This window comes from Solanum lycopersicum, chromosome 4 (genome assembly GCF_036512215.1).
Source record: "Solanum lycopersicum chromosome 4, SLM_r2.1".
Lineage (NCBI taxonomy): Eukaryota > Viridiplantae > Streptophyta > Magnoliopsida > Solanales > Solanaceae > Solanum > Solanum lycopersicum.
Window position 1 is genome coordinate 50,925,540 of NC_090803.1, and position 18,777 is coordinate 50,944,316.

At 36.6% G+C, this 18,777-nt stretch overlaps 1 long non-coding RNA gene across 1 annotated transcript; it reads left to right on the forward strand.

The window, feature by feature from the left end:
* The first annotated feature begins 839 nt into the window (after nt 1–839).
* LOC112941370 (uncharacterized) lies at nt 840–16,147 on the forward strand. The gene is made up of 2 exons (XR_003246547.2): nt 840–1,639; nt 15,885–16,147. It is a non-coding gene; the product is annotated as an uncharacterized lncRNA (long non-coding RNA).
* The last annotated feature ends 2,630 nt before the right edge of the window (nt 16,148–18,777 follow it).

The following is an 18,777-nucleotide window of genomic DNA, read 5'->3' on the forward strand; positions in this document are numbered from 1 at the left end:
CTTTGCAGCTGCTTGACGTCCAAATATGCTAGGCTTACTCAATTGAATAGTCGTAAATTTATGCTCACTGCGTAGTATAATGTTAATTAACAATAAAATCCATATTTAGACCTTCGAGCATAGAAAAATGGATAACTGTACATGAACTCTAGTTGCTAAGGATGACGTGAACCGTGGGGAACAACCTTGTCCTACAAACAAGGATTAGATGATGGTTTGATTTCGTGTTGTGTGATGTGCAGGTAAATTGCTTCATTGTCTGCGTGCATGTATATGAATAAAGAATGTGGATCATAAATAATGAAATGATTATATGTGAATAATACATGTCATGAACATGATACTTGATTGTATGACTATAAGTACCGTGCGTTGTGGGTGTGATTGTGACTGTGGTTGTACTAACTGAATCGAGTGTCATGTTTCAATATATATATTGAATTTGGTGTCACATTTCGACACATATATTCTCGATCGAATATCACGTTTCGACACACATGTATATTGAATCGGGTGTCACGTTTCAAAACACTAAAAATTTAGGTGTGGGTTGTTGACACCCAATTATGGTCTAACATTTTAAAATTTCGTGATTTTGAAATTTTATTTATTTAATAGCTTAAAATAATTTTTTTTATAGTTTAAGGAAGTTTATCGATAACTATATTCATTTATCAAAATTTAAAATTTTTGTTAGTTATTTTTTTAAAATTGCATTTCACATGTCATTAGTTACGTTCATTATATTATTTTAAAATTTCATTTTTGTTTGTTACATTTATTAGTATTCATGTGAATTTAGCACAGTCTAAAATTTAGTCAAATACAAATAAAAAAGAAATTAGATTTTTTATTATAATAATTTTAGATACTAAGCCTATAATTTTTTGGACCACCCAACGACCTATCTTCCTTTTTCTTCTAGGCAGTCCACAAATGCCAGTGAACCGACTCGAAACAATAAATAACGCAGCAAGTCAGACACCGTTTCCCTCCCTTTTCGGTACTATCAAACCCAAACCCATTAGTTTTCATGACCAAACAATACCCATAGAAACAACAAGAAAACTCCATCTACGGCGAACCATGAAAACTCCATCTCCAGAGAGCAAATCTGGCTTGAAGATCAAGCATTCCACCAGTGACCATTGCTTGAAGCCATTAATGGCGAAGTTATTATCGGAGTATTGAGCCACCATTCATATTCTCCGGCGAAACATGCTAGCTCCTGCAAAGCTCAGATCCAAAATCGACCACCGCGAGCTCGAAGCTCAAGCGACAAAGCGTAGAACCCTACCTTCGTTTCTCCATTCTCCAGCGTTTCCATCGATTCTCCAGCGAAACCCACAAAATTCTACGAGACCCAGTGGCCTCTCTATCGTTCTCTATTTCTTATGATTACTACTCTCCAATCTTCTTCTCTCCCTCCATCTCCGGCAGCCGCCCCCTCTCCTCTCTTCCCCCCATTTCTCCCCCTTTCTCCTTCCCCTGTTCTCTTCTTCTTTTTCAGGGACAGCGACGGTGAGTTGCAACAACCAGCAGCAGTGGCCAGCTTCCAGGCAGCCTGCAACAGCAAACAGCAGCTAACAATCAACGTTGAGGTCTGCCAATAGCTCACCCATACACATCAACGAATCAGGTCCTCTGTTCCTTTCTCTCCGTTAAAATATACTTCATTTTTGACCCTTTGCTCTGTTTACTGACATTGTCATTTATTAAGTCTTTTTATTATTACTAGTTTATTTTATTTGTTATAAAATATGCATAGAATTTTGTGTGTTTAGATGTCTTCTCTGTTAATGGATTTTTTTCTCGTTAGCGATGTTAGATTTATTATTGTTTAACTTTGTTCGGTTCATTGTTAGTTTTCTATGCTATTATTTCTTTTGTCATCAAATATGTATACGCCTTAATTTTATATTATTATTATTGTTGTTGCTATTTTATTGTTATCATGTGGTTACTGTTGCTATCTTATTTTATTATCTTTTGGAGGTAGTATGTTGCTTTGCCACTTGTTTTGTTACTTTGATAGGATTATGTTAAAATATTTATTTGTTAAATGATCAATGAAAAAATTCTCCGTCAGTTTTGAAAAACTCCCAAATATTAGAAGACAAAATTTTTTAGTTTATATTCATATAATTTGTTTGTTGAAATTGTTAAAATGACCAATAGAAAAACTCTCCGGTTTTGGAAGCCTTCCCAATATTAAAAGATGGACATTTTTAGTTTATATTCATATAATTTGTTTGTTGAAATTGGTAAAATGACCAATGAAAAAACTTTCTGTCGATTTTAGAGGCCTCCCCAATATTAAAAGACGGAAATTTTTAGTTTATATTCATATAATTTGTTTGTTGAAATTGTTAAAATGACCAATGAAAAAACTCTCCGTCGGTTTTGGAGGCCTCCTCAATATTAAAAGACGGAAATTTTTAGTTTATATTCATATAATTTGTTTGTTGAAATTGTTAAAATGGTCAATGAAAAATTTTCCGTCGGTTTTGGAGGCCTCCCCAATATTAAAAGATGGAAATTTTTAGTTTATATTCATATAATTTGTTTGTTGAAATTGTTAAAATGACCAATGAAAAAACTCTCCGTCGGTTTTGGAAGCCTCCTCAATTTTAAAAGACGGAAATTTTTAGTTTATATTCATATAATTTGTTTGTTGAAATTGTTAAAATGGCCAATGAAAAATTCTCTGTCGATTTTGGAAGCCTCCCCAATATTAAAAGATGGACATTTTTAGTTTATATTCATATAATTTGTTTGTTGAAATTGGTAAAATGGCCAATGAAAAAACTTTCCGTCGATTTTAGAGGCCTCTCCAATATTAAAAGACGGAAATTTTTAGTTTATATTCATATAATTTGTTTGTTGAAATTGTTAAAATGACCAATGAAAAAACTCTCCGTCGGTTTTGGAGGCCTCCTCAATATTAAAAGACGGAAATTTTTAGTTTATATTCATATAATTTGTTTGTTGAAATTGTTAAAATGGCCAATGAAAAATTCTCCGTCGATTTTGGAGGCCTCCCCAATATTAAAAGACGGAAATTTTTAGAGCCCGTTTGGATGAGCTTAATAAAAGCAGCTTTAAAAAAGTACTTTTGAAAGTGTTGAAACTTATTTTTAAAATAAGCAGTTATGCGTTTGGATAAAAGTGCTGAAGTTAAAAAAAAGTTGTTGATGTGCTTGGCAAATAAGTGCTGATAAACAACTTTTTAAATCAAAATGTCTGAAATACCCTTAAAAGCTGTTAACATAATAAAAGTTGATTAATTTATATTTTACAGCCATAAATAATTATATTTTGCTATCATTCGCATATTTCTTTCTCATCACAAATTATTTATAAGAGGAATATAAACTTATTATAGATTTTAAAGATATATAATTTGAATAGGTTAAAGAATGATTTAAGATTTTATTTTAGTTTCATCCATAAGTAATAATAATTGTCTATCGTTCATATTTTTTTTTATTATCACAAATTATTTATAAGAGGAATATAAATTTTTATTTAAGTTATATGTGCAACTTATTTTACATTTTATTAATATATAATTTAAATAGATCACCTGAAAGATTTAAGATTTATTTTATTTTCATTCATTAGTAAAAGTAATTGTCTATCATCCACAATTGAAAATGGAAAAACAGAAGGAAGAGATGTTAGGGTTATTTGGGTAATTTGGAGATTGTATAAAAATATTAAGGTGAAAAAGGTAAAAATTTGGTCAACTTAAAACAGCTTATAAGCTGGAAAAAAAAAGCACCCCTACCCAGCTTTTAACTTTTGACTTAAAATATGTTTTTTTAACTTAAAATAAGTTATTTTGACTATTGCCAAACAACTAAATAAGTCAAAAATCAGCTTTTAAGTCAGTTTGACCAGTTTTTAAGCTGAGCCAAACAGGCTCTTAGTTTATATTCATATAATTTGTTTGTTGAAATTGTTAAAATGACCAATAAAAAATCTATGCGTCGCGTTTAGATTTTTTTTTTCATTTTAAATGACGGAAATGTAATTTAAGTTCATATATGTTTATTTGTTAAATTGGTTGATGAAGAAATTACTGTTGATTTCCAAGCCCTCCCATGTTAATAAGACACATTTTTATTTTTAAGATATTATTTGAGTTATTCATTTTTATTTATATTTATTTGGTACTAAGTGTTTTACTAAGTATCTTTACAGGTATCCAGAGGTTTCTCCTTAAAATTATTCGAATGTAGTTCGAATCATACTTTTATTTCATTATTTTGTAAATATTGACGTTATACAAACTTTAGGCCGATAATTATTATTTTATTTTATTGTGTATATTGCATGTTTATTGTATTTGTACATTATTTTATTCTCCTCAATTTGGAAAAAATAAATTCAATCGGGAACCACAACTGTGGATTTCGGAGGGTGCCTAACCCCTTCCCCTCGGAATAATGTCACGACCCAAATCGGGCCGCGACTGGCACCCACACTTACCCTCCTAGTCAATGCCGGAACTTCAAGGCATCAAGACATGAAGAGGAAGATCCAGTCCAAGCTAGAAGCATTAGCTCACCCTGAAATCCGGAGTAATGAAGACGACGACACGTTTGCTGCACTCCACAAATAATCAAAAAGAAAACATACAAGTAGGGGTCAGTACAAAACACGGGTACTGAGTAGATATCACCGGCTAACTCAAAATAGAAAACAGTATATATCAGATAATATCATAAATCAACAACAATACTCAATCTGTAGCAACACCATGTACAAGAATCTTTGATAAATAACGTCAAGTACATTCATGAGGACTCAAGCCTCCATACCATACTCATTTGGGAATTAGGTTCATTAGATTGAGTATATTAACATCTTTCAAGATTCATCACCTTTATTCTTGTGTCGGTACGTGACACTCCGCTCCCTTACTACTATGTGTCGGCACGTGACACTCCGCTCCCTTACTACTATGTGTCGGCACGTGACACTCCGATCCCCTAGTTCTACGTGTCGGTTCGTGACACCCGATCCCCTAATTCTACGTGTCGATTCGTGACACCCGATTCCCTAATTCTATGTGTCGGTTCGTGACACCCGATCCCCTAATTCTACGTGTCGGTTCGTGACACCCGATCCCCTAATTCTACGTGTCGGTTCGTGACACCCGATCCCCTAATTCTACGTATCGGTTTGTGACACTCGATCCCCTAATTTTACGTGTCGGTTCGTGACACCCGATCCCCTAATTCTACGTGTCGGTTCGTGACACCCGATCCCCTAATTCTACGTGTCGGTTCGTGACACCCGATCCCCTAATTCTACGTGTCGGTTTGTGACACCTGATCCTCTAATTATACGTGTCGGTTCGTGACACCCGATCCCCTAATTTCATTCCATTAATTCCTCAAGCCTTCTTTTATACCAAGACATCGTCAATCTCATTACTTTAGTTCATCAAACCTTCTTTTATACCAAGACATCATCAATCTAGTTACTTTAGTTCATCAAGCCTTCTTTTATACCAAGACATCATCATTAACAAGGGGTTTTCAAGATTTGGGATTCAATAGCTTCATCATGCTTATTTCATCACAATTATATAATCACATTCATGCAACCATACAATTAAGAATATAGAAGACTTACAATACACCCAACACATATCATTCGCTATTAAGAGTTAACTACGAATAGTATAAAAGCCATAACCTACCTCCACCGAAGATTAGAAATCAAGCAAGCAAGTTCCGAAAGCTTTGTTCTTCTTCTCGTTTCTCCTCTTTCTCGTTCGTTTCTCCCTCTCTTTCTGTTCTTTTCTTTTTCTTATTCAAACCCTCTCTCTTTTACCCTAATTAGCATATAATTAAGTATAAAAGATGGTGAATTAGCCCATTAAATAACTCAAGGTTACCTCTTTTAACCTCCAAGTAGTTAGACTTGTTAACATTAACCCACTAGCTTTATAATTAAAGCAGGAATAGTCCAAAACGTCTCTTAAATTACTTAACAGAAATCCGACTCAGCCTGGGATTACGCAGCCTGTGACGGGTCGTCGTGCTTGCGACGGTCCGTCCTGCTGCTCCGTCACAGAGTTCAGAGACTTAATTCTCTGAATAGTCTGTGACGGTTCGTCACGCCTGTGACGGTCCGTCCTGTCATTCCATTACGAAGTTCAGAGAGTCAATTTCAGTACCCATTTTTCAGAATTTCTAAGTATTTTGAAACTAGACTCCTCGACGGTCCGTCGTGCCCATGACGGTCCGTCGTGGGTTCTGTCGTCTCAGCCTGTTTTTCTAGAAGTAAAATCTGCTGTTCAAAACGACTAAACAGGTCGTTACAATAGATACCAATTTACCCATCGTTCGTCCCCGAACGATCACAAGAAGGAAAACAAGGGCGAAGAGGAGTACCTGAATCTGTAAACAGGTGTGGGTATCTTTCTCGCATATCAGCCTCTTTCTTCCAAGTGGCTTCTTCGACTGGTCGATTCTTCCAATGAACTTTGATGGATGCAATCTCCCTTGATCTCAACTTGCGAATTTCTCTATCTAGAATGGCAACAGGCTCCTCCTCATAAGTCAAATTTTCATCAAGCAAGACTGAATCCCAACGAATAATATAGTTTCCATCCCCATGGTATCTTTTCAACATAGACACATGGAATACCGGATGCATTCCGGACAGCCCTGGAGGCAAGGCTAACTCATAAGCCACCTCCCCTATGCGCTTCAGAACCTCGAAGGGACCAATATACCTTGGGCTTAGTTTACCTCTTTTTCTAAACCGCATCACCCCTTTCATGGGCGAAACTTTCAGTAAGACTTGTTCACCCTCCATAAACTCCAAGTCTCTAACCTTCCGATGTGCATACTCCTTCTGTCTACTTTGCGTCGCTAGAAGTTTTTCTTGAATAGATTTCACTTTATCTAACGATTCCCTCAGAAGGTTAGTACCCCAAGGTCTAACTTCAAATGCATCAAACCACCCAATGGGAGACCTACATCTTCTCCCATATAGTGCCTCAAATGGGGCCATATCAATGCTTGAGTAATAGCTATTGTTGTAGGAGAACTCTGCTAAGGGTAAGAAGCTATCCCACTGACCACCAAATTCTATCACACATGCACGAAGCATATCCTCCAACAGTTGAATCGTTCGCTCAGACTGACCATCGGTCTGAGGATGGAACGCAGTACTAAGGTCCAACCTAGTAACCAATTCCGCATGCAATGTTTTCCAAAACTTAGAAGTAAACTGCGTACCTCTATCTGATATGATGGAGAGTGGAACCCTATGCAACCGAACAATTTCTAAGATATAGATTTTGGCTAACTTCTCTGCATTGTAAGTCACCTTGACCGGAATGAAATGAGCAGACTTGGTTAACCTATCAACAATCACCCAAATAGAGTCATACTTACCCATTGTCTTTGGAAGACCAACCACGAAATCCATTGCAATCCCTTCTCACTTCCATTCAGGAATGGGCATTCTCTGAAGTGTTCCTCCGGGCCTCTGGTGTTCATGCTTTACTTGCTGACAGTTTGGACATTTGGCAATAAAATCAACAATATCACGCTTCATTCTACTCCACCAAAAGTGTTGCTTTAGGTCACGATACATCTTGGTTGCACCAGGATGTATAGAATACCTTGAACTATGAGCCTCTGTCAGAATAGTGTTGATCAAATCATCAACGCGGGGTACACATACCCTTCCCTTGATTCTCAAAACACCTTCCTCATCGATTTGTGCTTCCTTAGCCTCTCCTCGCAATACTTTATCTTGGATTCTGCTTAGTTTCTCATCCTCAAACTGTTTTCCCTTAATCTTGTCAAGAAAAGAAGATCTTGCCTCCAACACAAGCCAACAATCCTCCCTTCTCATTTACTTCTAACCTCATCAAGTCGTTAGCCAGAATCTGAACCTCTCTAGCCAATGGACGTCTAGAAACTTGCAAGTGAGCTAGACTTCCCATGCTCCCTGCCTTTCTACTTAAGGCGTTTGCCACAACATTAGCCTTTCCCGGATGATACAAGATGGTGATATCGTAGTCCTTCAGTAGTTCCATCCATCTCCTCTGTCTCAAATTCAAATATTTTTTGAGTAAAGACATACTGTAGGCTACGATGATCCGTGTATACTTCACACTTAACTCCGTATAGATAGTGTCTCCATTGCTTTAAGGCAAACACTACCGCAGCCAATTCCAAATCATGGGTCGGATAATTACGTTCATGCACCTTTAATTGCCTTGAAGCATAAGCAATTACGTTCTTCTCTTGCATTAGCACTGCACCCAAACCCGAATAGAATGCATCACAATAGACAATGAAATTCTTACCTTCCACTCGCAGGGTAAGGATTGGTGCAGTAGTCAACAAAGTCTTGAGCTTTTGAAAGCTTTCTTCACATTCATCCGACCATACAAATGGAACATTCTGCTTAGTCAAGTTCGTCAATTAGGAAGCAATGGAAGAGAACCCCTTGACAAATCGACGGTAGTAGCTAGCTAAACCGACAAAGCTCCTTATTTCTGACACATTAGTAGGTCTTACCCAATTCTTCACTGTCTCAATCTTAGAAGGATCCACCATCACCCATCCTTAGAAACCACATGCCCCAAGAAGGACACTGCATCTAGCCAAAACTCACACTTGGAGAATTTGGCATAAAGCTTTTTCTCCCTCAACATTTCCAATACCATTCTCAAATGCTCCTCATGTTCCTTCTTGCTCTTTGAGTATACCAATATATCATCAATAAATACGATCACAAAGAGATCCAGATATGGCTTAAAAATCTCGTTCATCAAGCTCATGAAAGCAGCAGGGGCATTCGTAAGACCAAATGACATCACTACGAATTCGTAATGCCCATACCTGGTTCGAAAAACAGTCTTTGGCACATCCGTTGCCCGTATCTTCAATTGATGATAACTGGATCTCAAGTCAATCTTAGAGAAGACACAAACACCTTGTAACTGATCGAACAAATCATCAATGCGAGGAAGAGGATACTTGTTCTTAACCGTTACCTTATTTAGTTGTCTGTAGTCTATGCACATTCGAAAGCTCCCATCTTTTTTCTTCACAAATAATACCGGAGCACCCCAAGGAGATGCACTTGGTCTAATAAAGTCTTTGCTTAGCAACTCTTGAAGTTGTGCCTTTAACTCTCTTAACTCCGCGGGAGCCATTCTATAAGGGGGTATAGAAATGGGGCGAGTACCCGGTTCAAGATCGATGCAGAAGTCAATATCTCTATCCGGTGGCATGCCAGGAAGGTCTGCGGGAAACACATCTAAAAACTCACGAACTATCGAGACCGACTCAATTGGAGGTACTTGGGTAGTATCATCCCTGAGATGTGCCAAGAACGCTAAACAACCCTTACTAACCATTTTCTTAGCATGAAGAAAGGAGATAATACGAATCGGATTGGAAGTGTAGTCACCCTCCCACACTAACGGATCTGTCCCAGGCTTGGCTAACGTCACAGTTTTTGCATTACAATGCAAGATTGCAAAATTTGGGGAAAGCCAAGTTATACCCAAAATTACATCAAAATCAACCATTTCTAAGATAACCAAGTCTACATAAGTATTGCTCCCCACAAAAGTTACAAGACAAGACCTATACACCTTTTCAACTATCACAGACTCACCCACCGGAGTAGAAAAACGAATAGGTATGTCAAGCAATTCACAATGTAAATTAAGACCATTAGCAAATGCGGAAGATACATATGAAAATGTAGAGCCAGAGTCAAATAATACAGAAGCCATACAATCACAAACCAAAAGATTACTTGTGATAACAGCATCTCCGCTTCTGACCGCCCAGGGAAGGCGTAACAATAGGCCCTATCACCTGTCTGCCCGTTGCCCCTACCATGTGGTGCTGTAGTGTCTCTAGTTTGCCCGTCACACCGGCCGTTTTGGTGACCACCATTACCTCGGCCACCACGTCCCCCAGAATAATGGCCTCTGCCATGACCACCTCTACCTCTAGCTATTGGGGGTCTATAACTCTGGTTTGGACAATTCCTCCTAATATGTCCAGTCTCCCCACATCCATAACACTCTCTGGAGTCAAGCATAGGTCTCTCAGAGAAGTGTTGACCGGTCTGAGGTGGACCTCCGACTACAGTCTGTAGTGAAGACTGAATTGATTGGACTGAGTAACCTCCTGAACCCTGTCCTCTAGAGTAAGAACCATTAAACTCACCTCCCTTTCGAACCCTTTTTGATGTCGATGCCATGGTGAAGTCATCTGGCTTCACTCCTTCCACCTCTATCACGAAGTCTACCACCTCTTGAAAGGATTTTGCAGTAGCCGCTACCTGTAAGGCTGAAATCCGCAATTCTGATCTCAATCCCTTCACAAAGCGGCAAATCCGCTCTTGTGGACTGAAACAAAGTTGGATGGCATATCGGGATAATGCACGAAACTTAGCCTCATATGCAGTAACCGACATCCTACCTTGCTCTAGGCTCAAAAATTCATCTCTTTTCCTATCCCTCAAAGTTCGGGGGATATACTTCTCCATAAACAAGCTAGAGAATGATGCCCAAGTCATAGGTGGTGCCTCTGTTGGTTGACACTCAACATGTGACCGCCACCACATTTTGGCGTTCCCTTGAAACTGATAAGTCACAAACTCCACACCAAACCGTTCTATTATACCCATCTTGTGTAGTAGCTCGTGACAGTCAACCAGAAAATCATAAGCATCCTCCGATTCAGCACCTTTGAAGACTGGAGGTTTCAATTTCAAGAACTTACTGAAAAGTTCATGCTGATCATTTGTCATTACAGACCCTGTAGTCAGACGAGGAAATGTGCCTATTTCCAATGAGGCATCCATACGGGGAGCCACAGTAGCCGCATGTTGTACCTCCGGAGCCTGAGGTACTGGTGCAGAAAACACTGGAGGCGCTTGGCCTTGATCAGATAATCCGCTAAGATAAGCAAGAACCTGATTGATCATCTCTGGGGTAGGTTGGGGTGGTAATTCCTCATTCTGTACTTGTTCATTTTCCCCATTCTACCCTTCTCTTACTACTTCTTCAGTCGGTGGAGGAGTCACCGCCCTAGTATCAGATGGGCTAGGTGCTCGTCCTCTTCCTCTAGAGGACATCCTCCCACGACCTCTACCACGGCCTCTTGCCGCTATTCTTCCTCGAGCTACAACTCCAATGGCTTGCTCAGACGCTTCTTGTTTTGCCGATGTTGATGTTGGCGCGGTTGTTGCTCTAGTTCTAATCATCTGCGAAATAGAGTGAAGATGGTCAGATACCAATTTGTATCACCTAGATACCAATTGGACCCAAGTAATAGCACGAAAGAAAGAAAGAAAGAATGGAATTTTCCTAAAGTCTTGTAGCCTCTCAAAGAAAAGTAAAGGCGTTCCCCTACCGTTCCTTAAGACTCTACTAGACTCGTTCTTGTGTGATGAGACCAACGAACCTAATGATCTGATACCAAGTTTGTCACGACCCAAATCGGGCCGCGACTGGCACCCACACTTACCCTCCTATGTGAGCAAACCAACCAATCTAAACCTTAACATTTCAATATAATATCAACAGAAAGTAATGCGGAAGACTTAAACTCATTAATAAAAACCAATTCAATAACTTCTAAAAACTCAACAACTATTATTATCCCCAAAATCTGGAAGTCATCATCACAAGAACATCTACTTCAAATTACTAAAGCTAAGAGTATGTAGAAGCTAAAATACATAAAAAGCTTGTCCATGCCGGAACTTCAAGGCATCAAGACATGAAGAGGAAGATCCAGTCCAAGCTAGAAGCATTAGCTCACCCTGAAATCCGGAATAATGAAGACTGGCTAGAGTTGCGGTTGAGTTGAAGACGACGGCACGTTTGCTGCACTCCACAAATAATCAAAAAGAAAACATACAAGTAGGGGTCAGTACAAAACACGGCTACTGAGTAGATATCATCGGCCAACTCAAAATAGAAAACAGTATATATCAGATAATATCATAAATCAACTACAATACTCAATCTGTATCAACATCATGTACAAGAATCTTTGATAAATAACGTTAAGTACATTCATGAGGACTCAAGCCTCCATATCATACTCATTTGGGAATTAGGTTTATTAGATTGAGTATATTAACATCTTTCAAGATTCATCACCTTTATTCTTGTGTCGGTACGTGACACTCCGCTCCCTTACTATTATGTGTCAGAACGTGACACTCCGATCCCCTAGTTCTACGTGTCGGTTCGTGACACCCGATCCCCTTATTCTACGTGTCGGTTCGTGACACCCGATCCCCTAATTCTACGTGTCGGTTCGTGACACCCGATCCCCTAATTCTACGTGTCAGTTCGTGACACTCGATCCCCTAATTCTACGTGTCGGTTCGTGACACCCGATCCCCTAATTCTATGTGTCGGTTCGTGACACCCGATCCCCTAATTCTACGTGTCGGTTCGTGACACCCGATCCCCGAATTCTACGTGTCGGTTCGTGACACCCGATCTCCTAATTTCGTTCCATTAATTCCTCAAGCCTTCTTTTATACCAAGGCATCGTCAATCTCATTACTTTAGTTCATCAAGCCTTCTTTTATACTAAGGCATCATCAATCTCATTACTTTAGTTCATCAAGCCTTCTTTTATACCAAGGCATCATCATTAACAAGGGGTTTTCAAGATTTGGAATTCAATAGCTTCGTCATGCTTATTTCATCACAATTATATAATCACATTCATGCAAGCATACAATTAAGCATATAGAAGACTTACAATACACCCAACACATATCATTCGCTATTAAGAGTTAACTACGAATAGTATAAAAGCCATAACCTACCTCCACCGAAGATTAGAAATCAAGCAAGCAAGTTCCCAAAGCTTTGTTCTTCTTCTCATTTCTCCTCTTTCTCGTTCGTTTCTCCCTCTCTTTCTGTTCTTTTCTTTTTCTTATTCAAACCCTCTCTCTTTTACCCTAATTAGCATATAATTAAGTATAAAAGATGGTGAATTAGCCCATTAATTAACTCAATGTTACCTCTTTTAACCCCCAAGTAGTTAGACTTATTAACATTAACCCACTAGCTTTATAATTAAAGCAGGAATAGTCCAAAATGCCCCCTAAATTACTTAACAGAAATTCGACTCAGCCTGGGATTACGCAGCCTGTGACGGGCCGTCGTGCCTGCGACGGTCCGTCCTGCTGCTCCGTCACAGAGTTCAGAGACTTAATTCTCTGAAGAGTCTGTGACGGTCCGTCCTGCCATTCCGTTACGAAGTTCAGAGAGTTGATTTCAGTATCCATTTTTCAGAATTTCTAAGTGTTTTGAAACGAGACCCTCGACGGTCCGTTGTGCCCATGACGGTCCGTCGTGGGTTCCGTCGTCTCAGCCTGTTTTCCAGAAATAAAATCTGTTGCTCAAAACGACTAAACAGGTCGTTACAAATAACTTGAACCTCTTACCTAGAATCAAATTGGTTTCGTAGATTTTTCTTTCAAGTTAATTATTAATTGGTTTCCTAGTTTTCCTAAAAGGTGACGACTCCATTTAATCCCTTTGAACTCCCTTTCCCCTTTTAATATCCTTCTACTCGTTTTAAAATTTTTTTAACTTAAAGTTTTATTTATTTTGAGTCACCACGATGTTTCACCTTATTTTGACAGAGTAGGGATGTAAACATGGGTTCTATGAGGGAACTCGTTGTGATGATTATGTTCATATCTAATTGGCTTGAAAATTGAGAAATTGTAGGTTTACCTAAAATGATAATTGAATTGTGCATATTTTATATGTATGTTTACCATATGGTAATTAAATGATTTATATCTAGTTAATTGAAATTGATTGTGAATGAGCAGGTCTACAAATATATGATTTGGTTAGTAGAGATCGAGGATTCATGAATTATTACAAAATATGGTTAAAAGGGTTGTAAGTGTTCTTGAATAATAAGAAACAGGGTAGTGTTCATGGTCTAAATAGTAGTTAGATTTTACCTTGGATAGGAGGTTCATATTTGAAATAGTTAGCAAACCTTGATAGGGTATAATGTGTAGTCAAGGGTTAATTTATGGTGCAAAAAAAGTGAGGGTGTGTTGTGAGTGATTGGCTGGGTTGATAGTGATTGTATTCAAGAACTCATCCACGAGTTAGAACTATTAGGCTATGATTAAGAGCGAAGCGACTTAGGGGGTTAGAGTCAAGTGTTATGATACGCTTAAGGTATATGCTAACGGTAAATGTGGGAGGATAAAGGTTGAGAATGTATTTTTCTATTACATGTTTTCTGCTGGTTGATTTCTTTATATTATGTGATGCACATCGAGTTGACCGATGATGCCTACCAGTACCTGTGGTTTGTACTAATACTGCTCTTATTATGTCTTTTGACATAATCTGATTGTAAGGTCAACAATATTTCAAAGGTGAAGACAGAGACAATCACCAACAGCTTCTACTTTTCCTTTCCTGTGGTGGAAGTTGTGTCGTTAGTTACCGAATTTTATATATTGTAATTGTAGAAGCTCTTGTACCTATTTAAATTAGGAGTTTGTTTGGTATGAAGGAAAACATTTCTCGAAATTTTTTTTCAATTTTCTCATGTTTGGTTGGGCTAAAAGTTTTGGAAATTTTTTCTAAATCAACTCATTTTCCTCAAAATTAAGGAAAATGATTTCCCCTTTAACAATTAAGGAAAACATTTTTCAAAACTTTCTTCAACTTCAAATTACATTTTTTTTGTTGAAAAATATATTTTTTAAAAATATTTCCAACATCAAATTTCCATTTTTTTTCACCTCACCCCGCCCCTACCCACGACCCACCCCCTTCAAAAAATATTAAGTTGTTTTTAAAAAATATTTTCAATTTCAAATTTTTATATTTTCACCGCCCATGTTTAAAAAAAACTAAGTTTGTTTTTAAAAATATTTTCCATTTCAAGTTTTATCCCCCTCGGCTAGCCCTCATAATATCATTTTTTCACCCCTATCCTCTCCCCTCAATGAGTCTGGTCAACGGACCGGAACCGGGTCACCGGACCGGAATGAACCGGTACCGGACCGGACCGGAATTACCGGGATCGTTCATCTGTTTCGTTCCCTTCCACTATATACCGGGACGGAACCGGAATGAACCGGAACGGACCGGGATGGAATGGGACGGGATTAACGGGACGATATTTTTTAAATGACGAAAATATATTTTTTTTATTTTTTAAGTATAAATTAATAGTTTTTAAATTTATACTATAATTTTTAACTTAAGTTTATTTTAAAGATATTTTATTAATTTTTTTGATTATTGTTAAGTTTGCAAGTAATCTAATAAAGTTTTCAAAATTTAATTCTTTTGAAGTTTATACTTTATAAGTTATTACTTATATTCATTAATATTTATTTTATAAGTTATATTTATAACTTGTATCTTGTAAATATTAAAAATATAAAATTTGTAATTTAAAAAAGTAAATTAAAATACGGATAAAACAATTACAAAAATTAAAAAATATCAATTTAATTTATTTAAATTTGTAACAAATTACAATTTCAATTTACAACCATTAGTAGAGTACATAGCTTACGCAGCCACCTTCTAGGAAGGATTCTGTTTCAACTATGTCTCGAATGTAATACTAATAGTTGTATAGTCCCGTAAATCCTCTTTCTAACTCAGCTAGGGATTGATTGTGATCAACTTCTGGTCTTGGTAAAGCTCGTTGACGATCTTGAATTTCGATGCCATCATCACTACCACATCCAATAGTTGTATCTATGAAAAGTTCAAATTGACTATCTAATTTTGGAAGTCCTTGATTTCTACGCTCAACATTTATCCAGTCTCTAAATAACACTGATATCTCCAGGCTGTCTTCTGCTAACGAATATCTGTGGTCTCCAATTTGAAATCTTGCCGCGCTGAAAGCTGCCTCTTAAGCTACTGATGATCCTTGAATTGCAAGCACATCCTTCACCATCCTACTAAGTTTTGGATATTGAGCTCCACGATTTCTCCACTAGTTCAATAGTTTCGGTATACCATTATCGTTTGTAATATCATCTGTACCCTGTTCAAGATATTTAACAAATTCACATTTATTAGAAGAGTCAAGACCAAGTTTATGTTTCACTCGTCCATGAGCACCTACTTGATTCGTAGACGTTTGAGAATTTCAACATTATCTAAGAATGAATATTTATCATACATTTATTTTGCAAAGTATTTTACACTATTTTGACATGTTACAAAATCAGGTTCTTCTTCAGGTTGAATATCTAAATTCTGATAAATGCATTCAACTAAAGCTTTTGCACCATATTCTTTATATTCGGGGTTGAAAAGAAGTGGAGTTAAATAAATTTGAGGAATAGGAAAAAAATATTTTTTAAATTTTGTAATCTTAACTTCAATAGCAGAGGTGAATAAAGTATTTGTTTTATATTCAGAAAAAATAGATGAAATCTCACATATGTGTATTAAAATTTCAGAAATAGTAGGATAATATATTCTAGTAAAAATTTTAGTAGCATCATAAAATGATTTCAAAAATATTCTAAGTTCATTTACTTCATCCCAATCACTATCATTAATTTTAAATTCAGGATAAGCATTATGATTATTAAATAGCGTAGTAATAGGTTGCCTATATGCATAAGCAACTTCAAGCATATCATAAAAGGAATTCCATCTAGTTTTACATGCTTCGGAACTTTTCTAAACGGAAGTTTAAATGCATTACAAAGTTCTTTAAATTGATTAATTCTACTACTACTATTCATATGAAAAATGTAAAAACAAGCATTATCAATTTTATCACAACTATTTTCAAATAATTTCACACCGTCACTAACAACCAAATTTAATATATGCGCGGCACATCTAACATGAAAAGCATATTTACTAATAGGACAAAGTCTAGGTTCTAGCAAATTAATAGCATTTAAATTAGCAGAGACATTATCATAAAGTAATACTAACGACTTTATCACAAAGACCAAAAAAATCTAAAATTTTCAATACAGTAGTAGCAATATAAATTCTGGTTTTTTTTCTTTTGACAAATTTTATAACCAATAATTCGTTTTTGTAAATTCCAATTATAATCGATCCAATGCGCAGTAACAGTTAAATAATCAAAACCATTAGGACTACGATCCATATCAGTAGTAATAGCAACTCTACAATCCATTAGTTCAAAATAGGCACGTAAATATTGACAATGTTTTTCTTGAAATTCGAAAATATCTCTTTTTACCATGCTTCTTGATAAACCTTGAAAACTAGGATTATATGTTTCACGAATATAAGCAATAAAACCCGGATGTTCTCCCAAACTAAAAGGTAAACCACAAACAACAACCATTTTAGCAAAGTTTTCACGATCACGATCCTTGTTATAGGTTCGATGTGTAAGAGGACCACTTGGGTTCGAAGTATTTAACTCACTTTGAACCATATTTGATCCTCTAACCGATTCTTCAACATTACAATTTCCAACAACTTCAAGAGAAGACATATATGCAAACCACTCTTTACTATGCTTGTTAATCAAATGTTTTTTTAATCCCCGCGTTGAACCTCCCGTCCCACCAGATGTATATTTAAAATGTTGTTTACAAAGATTACATATACTAAAAGTTTTTTCTTCATTCAAATAACAAAATTTCCACACATGTGATTTTAAAGAACGTTGTACCTTGGTCTTACCTCTAGTTGGAATAATAGGGGGACGAGTAGTTCCAACCGGAGGTGGAGCTTTAATACCTATACTATTGACTGTATTGAGGTCGGCGGCGGGGCTAGTCGGTGTATCATCTAAATCTATTTTTTCATCTAAATTTAATTGTTCATCCGTTTCCACTTCTTCATTTTCTTGATTAATACCATAATGTCTTTCATAGAGTTCATGGGGAGTCGGACTATCTGAATTAATATTTATAAGACCGGGACGGAAAAAACTAGTTTCATTCACATGCGTAAATTCATCTGTATTTATTCTAACAAGAGGAATTTTAGATTTAGATGAACTAGCACCTTTGTTAGTTTTTTCAACTAATTTTTTTACTGATTCTACTAGAACTTTTTTACTTCCACTTTTTTTAGAAGACTCCATGATATAAAATTATAAATTATAAAATACGAAACTTAAGAAGAACAATAATATAACAAGAACAACTTACAAGTTAAATAATAAATACAAAAAATAAATATAAGATTAGAGAGTGGAACGAAGTTACCAAACGTTTGTGTAAGAACAAACGATTATAATGAAAATTAAAATATTAATGTCGAAACTTGAAATTTAAAGAAGATTCCTCCTCCGAAATACACCAAATGACCAAATGATATAAGTTATAAATATGAATGTAATTTGGAAATATATATTCTCTCAAATACTCACACTTATATTTGTAAGTTGTAAACTTGTAATTTGTCTATAAAATTTTTACACACAACTCTAATTTATACAACAAAAAAACTAGCCGTTTTAATTTTTTCCGTTTAAACTTTAAAGCTGTTGGTAAGGGTGGTCTCGGGAAAAGGGTAGGGCGCGGGGGGGAGGGGGGGCTGCCTGCACTGCAGCTGCAGTGCAGCTTTATGCAGACTGCAGGTTGCAGGGGCGGGCAGGGGCGGGGAATTTGAAAAAATTTAAATTTTAAAATATAATTTATAAAAAATATAAATATAAATTATATAAAATATAAAAAAATTAATATATATTAAATAAACCGGACCGGAACAGGATCGGACCCGACCCG